Raw genomic sequence first — 9,333 nt, 5'->3', positions numbered from 1 at the left:
TCCCCTTTGCTGAAGAGCAAAATAGCTTCTCAAGTGTCTTTGGGTCACTCTTAGCATACAATTTTGCATTACTTCATGCTAAGGAGGAAAATACTACAGTTGTGGTGGAACATGGTATGGAACTGGTCTGTGTATGCTCAGCACTGAACTCTCCTGAGCAGGCATTCCTGAAGAAAGAGGTGCTTTGTACACAGGTAATGGTGTTACTTCCCAGTTTGCAGAAAATAGCCACTCCTATCCTGCATCCTCAGCTACCAAGTGCTTCTGTCTTTGAAATCAGAGAGCAAATTGTCCACCTTGTCTCTGAGTTTCCTGTAGCTGATGTGAGGGGTAGAAACAAGGCAGATGTGGAGCTGTGCACACTTTAAAACAAGCTCACACTCTGCTGTGGGCTCCTGGGCAGGTCTGAATTGCTGGAATAAGGGCTCTTTCCCAAAGTCACTGTTGATTATCAATTAGTAATTGTCAATCTTTTCCACAATACAACTGACTTGTGCAGACAGGTTGGTTATCTTGCACACGGAATGTCTGACCTTCTTCACCTCCCCTGTCCCCCCTGCCCTAGGCCACATCCTCTCCATCAGAGCATGATATGACACATCCCGCTAGAGAGCTGCAACAGGCAGATAATTGAGATAACAGAAGAAGGTGCTTGTTAGGGTAATTAAGTAACTAATGGATTAGTTGCCTTTTGTTTTCATCTCTCAGTTTCCAATCCTATTGAGATGCAAAAACAAGAGTGAGAGGAGGACCATGGGCATCCACAGGGTCCCAGATCCCCCAGGAGCCAGCCCAGAGTCAGCTGAAGGGATGTTCTGGCCTGCCAAGAGACATCCAGCCCTGCCCACAGCCTGCCCTGGGGCTTGCAAAGTCTTGCAGGGTGTAAGAGTACCTGGGGAGGAGATCTGAGTATGCCTGTGGGGAGGCAGACAGTGAAAATATTTGAGGATGAAGGACTGCCTCATTCCTGGACTCACAGGAGCTTGGGGAGGTCACAGTGCAAGCAAACACTTTGCAGCAGCTCTCAGGGGTTCAGTGGTAGCCGGCAGTGCAGCTCTTCTTTCAGGTTGCACAATCCTGCGCTCAATGGTTTAAGCACACAGTGATCACTTCTCTCACGAAAGGGCAGACTGAGGCATCAGATAAAAGATATTTTGCAGATGTATCTTTTGCAGTTTTAAAGCTAGGTTTGTTTTTTTTTTCAAAATCTGGTCAAGAGTTTCCTATTATTGTCTCTTGACTGGAAGTTGACTGACTGTATTCCATTCTTGCCAGCTTATGCTGGAAAAAGCTGAATTTATTGTGTATCTTTTGGATCTCACCATTCCTGTATTTCATAAATTTAATGAAGCAAATTTGGGAATAAAAAGTATTAGACAAAGAGTTGTATTTTTCCTTGCAGTCCTATGACTTGGGAAGTCTTTTTGCTCATCCATAAAAATGAATCAAATTCTTTCAGATTTTCCTCTTGCTACATAATATGTCTACACACAGTGCAGGTGAGCTGCGCACACAAAGCAAAACATCAGCAAAACAGAAAGACTGGAATAGCTTGGATTTGCATTTGGGAAATATTAACAAGACTGAATATCAGTTTGGTGGAGATGATACTTAGAATTTTGGGATCTAGCATCATAGATTCAATATGGATGTTAATGCACCTTTTTCTTCTGCTTAGGGCCAGGAGCAGACATAAGCATTGTGCTGATTTGTCAGATGGATATTTTGGGATTGAATCATTGTGCTGATTTAATCGTACGTGATTCTTCTGTGCATTAGAATGCAAAAAAAATTGGTTATTTAGGGGAGAGCTGCGTGAGGTGAATGGTATAGAAAATGTAGGAAGATATGAAAATGTGAGAGAGATGAAGTAGTTGTTTTATTACTTGGTTTCATCTTTGTAGGTGTTAACAGAGAATAATCTTTTCTATTTTAGCATTTGTTATTTCTTTATCATATTTGAAACAAGCAGCAGAAACAGATGAGAAAATGCTTCTGATCTATTACATAAGTTTAACTCCTTTCATATAGGTGTATCAGATGCATTTTCTACGACCCAGTTCTGTCTTTTCCTGAAGCCCATACAAATGAGAGGCTTAAGAACAGCAGTGGAGGTGAGCATTTCCACCATGCTTTTGATCCCAGAAACACATCCATCCCATCAATGAAATAAAGAAAGGAAATTAGTTGCTTTTTGTCTCTATCTGGAGATTCTGAAAAATCCACCCCACTCCACTGGAGGTGGTGAAGATATGAGTCCTAGAGATATTTAAGATATTCCATCTCAAAGGCCCTGTTACAAAGCTTTTGCTTCTCTCTGAGCCACAGCAGAGATGAAATTTGGGATTTCCCTGCTGTGAAGAGATCTAAGTGAGATGTTGGTAAGGGTGGAATAGGTGGCTGAGATAAGCATCTTCTCTTACACATTGGTTGGTTTCTTTTTCCAACAAAGCTCCATTTTTGACTTTTCTGTTGAGCTGACTAGAGAAGTGATAGAGAAGCATTGCTGAGCTCATGGCTCTGTATAAAAAAGCCAGCATTAAATACTGAGAAAGAAACAGTTGTCCACAACACATTCCAAATGCATAACCCCATTAAGAGCTTGTAATTAACGCTGGGTTTAGTCTTGTTTTTGTAAGTTATGCTCATGAGTTGTCTACTGCTGAATATTTAGATGAAAAAAAGGTGGCTATGGGCAGGAAAACCTGCAGCCTTGCAAGGAAGAAGTTAGGTGACTTGTTTATGGTGTGCAGATATTATCAAGAAATAAGTGATGCAGAAAGAAAACACAGATTTTTTGTTTCCATCTCAAGTCCTGAAATATTTCTTTTGCTATACAGTGGGCAGAGTGTGAATTTTGCTGGAGCATCTCCTATTGGTGAAATTGTTGGACTGCAGCTTTGCAGAAGCACTTTGACACCTGCAGGTATGATAACAGGGTGTTCCAACCTTTCACCAAGTACAGAACATAAAATGAAGACTCAAATACATTTTGTGGTCAGGCAAATTATAATTTTATTGGTTTGTTAATGATTATTTCTACCTTATGTATTCCAGGTGGACAATAAATACAATAAATAACTCTTCTGTTCCCTGTGCTTTTTAAAGACTTTGGATTTTAAAAAATCTTTTAAAAAATCCCATTAAGCATTGAATTTCTCAATTTCTTGATAGGTTGTCAGGATTTTTTTCAGAAATTCCTTCACATTTCCCTTGGTTTCATATTGACATTGGTCACCATGTGCCAGTCTCTGTGAAAGAAATAACAAAGATTGAGTTAGCAAAGATTTTAAAGCTAAATAAAGAATTTAGATGAACCAGTGAAAATATACATTATTTGGAGCTACACAAGGATTTCAAAATCATTCCCAGAGAATTGTTCCTTGAGCAGTGAGTGTAAGAATGGCTTTTCATGGTGACTAAGAAGGTGGACGGTGGATTGTCATATAATTCTATATATTCAGTTCATATATTCAGTTATAGCTGAAGTCATTTAAATGAGGCTGTTTCAACCCAGAAAACAGGAGCTGGGTAAGATTGGGGCAAGGGGTCAGTGTCTCAAAGCCACCCAGACTATTCCTCCTTGCAAGTTTGAAGGCAGCTTTAAGGAGCTGGAGACACTGCAGCGTCAGCATCCTCTGTGTCTCACCGAATCACACAGGAGCTGTCCTCAGTCTGTAAATAAAGGATGTTTCACTGCCAAAGAAAAGGCACCTGAGGGAGGACCCAGGAGCCTTCCTGAGCATCATCACAAGCTGCAAGATGCTGCAAGTCACAGCTGTATTTCACAGCTGAGAATCAGTGAAGACACTGCTGCTTGGGTGGGATTAAAGCTGCAGAGGAGAAGGATGCTCTGTACACCTGGCTCCAGCCAGGCAACCCCTGCACATCCAGTTCCCAGTGTTAGATCATTACTATTTAATGCCAAAACACATTTTGAGAAGGGAGAATAGAAAAGCAATTTAAATAAACCTCCTTTCCCACATGTTTATGTTCAAAGGGTTTGGAGAAGAGAAAGGGCACAATGGGGCAGAGCCCATCCCTCTTCTTCCTCTGCCAACTTAAAAAGCTTTTCACTGCCTCACACATGTTGTGGCTTTATCTGGCTCCTGCACAATATGAATATTTAAAACACATCTGAAATCAATGAAACACTTATCTGCAAATGTTTAGATTATTTAAAAAATCCTTTATTTTGTAAAAGATAAAAGAAATCTGTAGAAAAGTAAGAAAGTCTTACTTTACAGAGGCTTCTGTCCAGTTGAGCCTGGAAGGTCCAGTAAAGCCTTTCAATTACTGGATTGGAAGGTGTGTTTTCCTTCAGGTGTTTGGTTCCATCCACAAAGCATGCCAGTTCATGACCACTCTGTTCAACAAAGAAAGTATTAGAAAAACCCAGAATGCATTGTGTTTGTCCACAGAAGGAAGAAATTTGTATTCCTAAATGTGGCAGCATGTCACAGTCAAATGCAACGTATTTTGCAATATATTGAAAACTGATAGAAGACCTTTGGGGGGACTGTAAAACAGTGAATTCTCATGTATGCCATAAGAAACAACTGTCCTATCTCTCAGAAAACCTCAAACTGTAGAAGTTACCTACAGAGGCATAGTTTCAGCAGATGCTGGGGCTTCACCACATCTGAGGAGGTTTAAAACAATGAAACAGTGCTGGATACACCTAGAGCTAAGTCAGAGGCCTGACATCTCTAGCCCAGGTTCACTTAGTATTTAGGCACCCAGCCATAGAACAAAGCGTTGCAGAGATTTTCAAAGCAAAAGCCTGTATCTCTTGATATGCAAGTCAAGCCTACAGAGGACTTTTGCCTGAAGCTGGGCTCGATTCTGATTGCTCTGTAGTGGGAAGGCTTCTGCTCCCCTCCCCACAAGTATTCAACAAGCTCAGTTTTGCTGCTATTGGTGTATTAAAGTCGTCCTTGTAACTGAAAGCAGAAGTTACATAAGGAGCAAAGTGAATAAATTTAAACTCAGTTAATACCAAACTTCTTTAACATCTACAAGACCTTGAAAAGAAATATACTTACTTCAGGAATGGGGAGACATGAACATGACTGAAAACAAAAAAGAATGAGTGTTAACATCCAGCATTCAATGTACAAGAACAGATTTTTTCAGTCTCATTATATTCCCAAAAAACATGTACTCACACTGGTAGCTGTCTGCCTACATGGGCAACTCACAGAACTATCATCCTGGAAGAAGAGCAAGTGAGAAGTCAGTATTTGCTATCATCTCCTGCACAGGCATGCATTTGGCAGAATGAAGGTGCTGAGCAGCCACTTACAAGCAGGAGCTGTGTGTAGCGGATAATCTCCCGGACACCACAGTACTCTGCTTGCACAGAGAGCAGCAGACAAGAGAGGAGAATGTATGACAGCATGCTGGCATTCATGTCAACTCAGTCTGATGGGTGACACAAGAATGGGAGGACGCTCCTTTTAATTGAGTCTTCACAAAATTCCCATTCTAATATGGAAAAACCCAATTATAAAACCGATACCAGGTGCCCACTATTTTTTCCCATAGCTTGGACAGCATTTTAAAGAAATCAAACATGGAATTGAGTCACCTACTTCAGTGACTTTAGTACTGTGGAAATTCACAAATGCTCCTCAGAAGTGATTAATTTAAACATTATGATATCACACCCCAGCAGGAAACAATGGTTAAAAAATCTATGAAAGTTTTTTTTTTTTTCACATGTGAGGTTTGCCTCCTTCACTTATGTAAATTATAGTTACATGAAAGCAAAGAGATTATGATGTTTCAGCATTGCCAAAGTTCCTGAGAAAGCAAACTGATGTGCTGCAGGGTGGCTTTCCCAAGATTCTGAGCAGAACCTTGCTCAAAGAAAGCTGATGACACTGCAGAGGTCCGTGGAGCAGACAGACAGACAGATGGATGAAGTTGTGGAGCACTGCCTGGACAAGCTGTCACACTGAGTTACAGCTGCTGCATCCAGAGAGCCATGCCATAGTCCTTGTCCATGGTCTCACCTCTGCTGAGTGCAGGTGCAGCAGTGTGTGGCTGAGCGTGGGGCCCTCAGAGTGCAAACGGGCTGGCATCCCACCATTGCCTTTTGAGCTGGAAGGGCTGGATGCAAAAATAGTCCTAGGGAACCCAAATGGTATCAACTTGGAAATTCTCTTGGAAATTTGGTGGCCTCTCCAAATACAGCTGAGTGCTGGTGAGAGCCCTCCCTCGCCGCAGAAGTTTCCTTTTTGCAAGTTGCACACCTGGGCAGAGCAAATGGTAGCCCTTCAGATTTCTTTTAAATCCCCAGGGTTGACTTCTAAGCATCCCTTCTGTTTGCCATAAGTCCCATTATGCCTTAAAGGTCTCCTCCAAAAGCTTGAGACTTCTTCAGGTCAGTGTGGCTGAAGGAGAAGTGTGATCCCTCTGGAAACTGTCCTGGAAAGAGAAAACACTGAGCTACAATTAGCTGTTTTTTCTTTGGCATGTGCCAGCCAGCAGTGGGTTCACCTGGCTGAGCGTGGCTCCACTACCAGCAAGGGGAGCAGAGGAGAACCTGCCTGCTGCTCCTGCCCCTGCCTCCCTGCCTGCACAGCAGCACCTCCTCTGGGCTGGGCTGGATGCTCCCTGCCTCAGGTGATCCAGTGTGGAAGGTGTACAGAGCCCACAATTAACACCTTTCCATGCACAAGGTGTAATTATGGACTTTGGGCAGTGAGCAGAACTTCTTCCCAGGCCTACAGCCCAAAAGGCAAGGTCTGTGTTTTTGTTCCCAGGTGCAAATGAGAATGGCAGAGCTTCCAGAGCTGCTTCTGAGCTGCTCCCATGCCCCGTGACTCCTCCTTGTTCACGGTCACTCTCTGCCAGCAGTGCCAGCATTATCTCTACATCTTAGCTTTTCTATTTGATTGCTTAGTGAGATCTGCCTCACACTGTTGTTGCTCCAGGCTAAATGAGCTGTCAGAGAAGCTGCACTCAATTTACAGTAAAAGAGAAATCACCAGAAGTCAAACTAGCACTGAAAGATATTTCCATGTATTGGTTGGAGCCCAGGTGGATGAGGTGCAGGAGCAAGTGGCACCAGTTGCAGCTTCTCTTTAGAGAGTTTAGATTCTTTTCTGGCATTTAGAGGCTGATCCAAGGCTGTAGAAATTAATATCTGATGCCATCCCAGCAAAAAGACTAACTTTTTAATAGAATCTTCAAACATTTAGCTTTGATATTTTAAAACTATTCATTATGATGACAACCTGCAGCAGCATATTTTCACAAATAGGTCATCATTTGCCAGTTAATTTTCTGTCCTCATGTCTAGGTAGCTGATCATCCACTCTTCTCCCTTAATCTCTCTTTCAGCAACACAGACCATCACCACAGGTACTGCCAGCACCAGGGCAGCCGATCAGCTTGGATTCTTAATATCCCATCAATATCCAGTGATGGGATATTAACATTCCAACCCTGAACAGATTATTTGGAAAAGGGGTATATATAAAACTCTCCAATGTATTTCTGTGGTTTTACAGGCAGCTTGTTCTCATTCCTTTGGAGACTCTAATGTCCTGCACATTTTGGTTTATGTGTAAATACTTTGGGATATGTATTTTCTTATAATGCCTTTGCTTTGGTGCTAGGTTGAATGGCCAAAAATGCTGCACACAACATCCAATTTCCAGATTGGTATTTAATCTGGTTTGCATAAACCTCCAGAGTTTATGAGCTCTCATGAGAGAATTTGCATCCCAGTGTAGAGTTTCTAAGAATCTCTACGCATTTTGGGTTTTCTAATGTAGAAAAAACCAATTCCCTGCAGAGGAAAAACACCCAGGTAACAAAGCAGTTTGTTTTACGTTTGCTGTGTGCACTGATCAAGATAGAAGAGATGCAAAGACCACAAACGAAGAGATCATTCATAGTTTCGTTTTCCAGTGATAAGGCGGCTTGGAGGATTTTTTTCCCTATCTCTTACATAAAGATGACATACGCTAATGTAGAAATCAAGGAAAATAGGGGCATTCTAATCCCTTTGTGAAAGGGTAAACCATAGCATAGTAATAGCAAGATTACTTACAACAGAAAGGCATCAAATCCTGATGAACATTTCAGAGTCAATCCAATCCAAGGGGGTAGTGCACACCCTGAGAGCCCTAGCAAGTGGACCACAGGATTTTCTCAGGACTCACATTAGCTTCTGTAGGTAATGGAGCTCTCATTACTTTCAGAAGAGTTTTAATTAATTTGAAACCATTTAAGCTTATTAACAAACACTAGTGGCACTCAGGAGCCGTGAGAGGGGAGAGCACATGAGAGAGACCTTCAGGACTGCAGGTCCTCCTTGTTTCATGCACTAGTACAGTCACCAGAGCTGGGGTGGGTTCAGCCAAGATTTCCATGTTGCAATGATATTTAGCAAGAGCCAAGACATCTAAAAGAAAAAAGCCCTGACAGCAGCAGGCCAGCTATGATGTGTGTCATGCCTATTAAAAATGCTTCCCACAACCAGCTATCTTTAAAAGCAGGCAGAAGGCAGCAGGAATTGATCAGACAGGTCACCAGTTCTCTTGTATTTTAAGATTTTTCCTAGTGTCCTCTTCCAGTGTCTTCTTTTGTGGCCTTTCATACCAGGAAAGGGAAACACTGAGGGCTCTCACATCAGAAGTCCACTCACCCTTCCTTGCTTGTCCCACTGTGCGATGACCCTGTGGGCTGGATTCCCCACTCAACACAGCATGCAGAGGGCGGCTGAACATGCAGGACACACAGACAGCACAGGGCATTCACTCCATGGCAGTGTTAGAGCTCTTCACCAGCCAGCCCCACATCACAGCTCTGTTTTCATGCTGGAAGTGTTGAAAATCCACCTGCAGGCTGCCTGATGGAAACACAGCAACAGCAATTTGACAGGGAAGCAGGGACGGATATTGGTTCCCACCTGGTTGCATAAGTAAGAACAAGCTGGCCCTTATCCATGAGAATTGGCAGGATTTCTATACCATGTGTCTCTAGACTGTGTGTGAAGTAGGCTACAGTAATGATAAAATGTTTTGAAACATGGGAGAATAGAGCAGTCCATGAAGATGAGCTAAGTCCTGGTGCTTTCACAGAGGTGCCAGTTTGTTGCAGCAGGTGTTGGTGGCAGGGCACCTTAACATGTTTTTTCCCACTTGCAAGGTTCTGGTTTCTCCAACTTTTTTCTCCTTGTGACTCAAGGTTATCCATTGCTTTCTCCACCACTCAGAGGACCTTTGTGTTCTCTTCAGAGACTGGGTGTTGTACAGCCAAGTAGCCTTGGAATTTCACCCTTACTAAGCAAGGATTTCTTGATGTGTCCAGCACTTT

This window comes from Ammospiza nelsoni, chromosome 16 (assembly GCF_027579445.1).
Source record: "Ammospiza nelsoni isolate bAmmNel1 chromosome 16, bAmmNel1.pri, whole genome shotgun sequence".
Classification (NCBI taxonomy): Eukaryota; Metazoa; Chordata; class Aves; order Passeriformes; family Passerellidae; genus Ammospiza; species Ammospiza nelsoni.
Note: the sequence above shows the minus strand (reverse complement) of the source record.